We start from the raw sequence: 2,086 nt of genomic DNA on the forward strand, positions 1-2,086 counted from the left end.
AACTCTGCGGCTAGCGTAGGAACTGGGGGAGCCGGGGTGTAGGAGAGGGGTGTACCTGATTTTGGTGCTGACCTACAGGAATTTCTATGCAAACGCAAGCAAAGGAGAACTCTTAACTTGAGAGAACACTGTGCTTTTTTTTTTTTTTCTTTTTTTCCTTTTCCTTTCTCTCTCCTTCCTTTTCTCAAGCTGCTATTGGAAGGGTAGTGCAAATCCCCGAGGTTTTCCACTCCTTCCTCGATGGCTGGTGGTGCAGGAAAGATGCCCGAGTAACTTGTAAGGTAGAAAAATCTTAATCAACTATTGTCTCGTCTCCGGTTTTAATATTTTTGTTTTTCTAGTTGAATCTATCCATGGAAGGAAATTGCTCATCTCTGCAAAAAGATCTTTTTCATGCTTTATCTCAATGTGAAGTTAACCAGCAGTATTAAAGATTGCGTGGCCGCCTTCCTGCCCGCGCCGCCGGCGCCGGGGAGTCGTAGGCTCCTTCTCCAGCTGCCCTCGGGTGCCGGGGAGCCGTCGCTGCCTGGAGTCGGATGTTTTCCTAGAAAAAAGCGAGGCCGGGCCATCTACCAAACCCGATGGCTGAGGTGTGAAAGCCCCCGGCTCGGGGAGCAGGGGAGGGCGGTCTCGCTGCATCGAGGTGCTGCCGCAGGGCACGGGCAGGTCCAGAACCTCTTGTCTTCGTGGGTCGCAGCCGGACCACCGTGTGGGGATGCGTCCCGTGAAGGAGGAGCTTACTGGAGGGGAAAAAAGGGAATTTACTTGACTATTTATAGAAGATCCTTTAGGAAAATAAAGTACCTCTGTAAAGTGAGAGTAAGGAAGGTCTAAAGTCACATAGGAAGAACGCTTGGGGATTACAGCTGCCTGGAAAATAGTATATAAATACCATAGGCCAGAACTCTCTGCCTGCTTAATTAGTTTGTTCAGCATCACTTTTTTGGTTTTGGCCCTTTTACACACATGCGCGTGTGTGTGCATCCAACTAAACGTGCCTTGCACGCGTGCTTAGCCTTTCCGAAGGGAGCCAGCCATGGGGCGAGCTGCTGGGACGTGGCGCGGGCCGGCCGGCTCCTCCGGCAGCTTGATGGCCGTGCCCCATCTACAGCCGAGGGTTCCTCGCTGTCCCGGTGACCCGTCGGGTTGCGATGAGGCTCGGACTGGAGCCAGCGTAGTGGCTGTCTTACGGTTCGGGGACGATGTCCCGTGGGGTGGCATCTCTTCCTTCCCAGCGCGAGCCGTTTTCGGCGACTTCAGCGGGGAGGGGCGGGGGGAGGAAGAGGAAGAGAACCTGCTTTGCTGTTCTGCCGACAAAAACAAGCGTCGCGCCGCTTTGCCTGCGAAGTGAAAACGAGCGAGGGTCTGGAAGCGGCTTGGCTCTGGAGTCAGGGCCCTCTGCGGTGCTGGGGACCCCGTTACTCGGGGGGGCTTATTCCCCTTCCAGGCTGTGGTTCTTGTTACTGTGGGTTTTTTTAAGTTGTGGGGTTTTTTGGGGTTTTGTTTTTTGTAAAGGAGAAGTAAGCACGCCTTGCTTAACGTTGACGACATAGAAATGCTTATGTTTGCAGTCAGTGGCTCGGAATACGAAGCTGTGCAATTCTTGTTTCTTCATCTCTCTCCAGACTCGCTCGCCCCAATGTGTGATTTCTGTCCGAGTCTTTCCGTACTTCTGCCACTGTAAATGTGAAAGCTTGCTTGCATTATTTTTTAGAAATGCATTTTGCACACTCGGGTTTCGCTGAAGCTCCGTGAAAAGGTTAGTTTGAAGCAGATGAATAAAGCTATGCACATGTTTTGAAAGTTTTAATTTGTGTCTCATTACCAGAAGTGACTTATCTGCCCTCTTTTGCATTCCTGTGCTGTCATTGCCTGCATTATCTTCACCATCTCGGAGGGTATGATGTAAGGTGACAGTTCTTTGCTGACAGCTGTAGCAGAAAACTGGCGCTTCTTGATTTTTTTAGTAGCCTATCTCTCTCCTTTGCTTTCTCTGTATCTCTCTGTATAGCTATATAAATATATATATTATTTTTTTATTTTAAAGAGCCTACTTTAGTAATTGAATTGGAGGGAGCGAGGTGTG

The sequence above is a fragment of the Phaethon lepturus genome, unplaced genomic scaffold, assembly GCF_000687285.1.
Source record: "Phaethon lepturus isolate BGI_N335 unplaced genomic scaffold, ASM68728v1 scaffold39708, whole genome shotgun sequence".
Lineage (NCBI taxonomy): Eukaryota > Metazoa > Chordata > Aves > Phaethontiformes > Phaethontidae > Phaethon > Phaethon lepturus.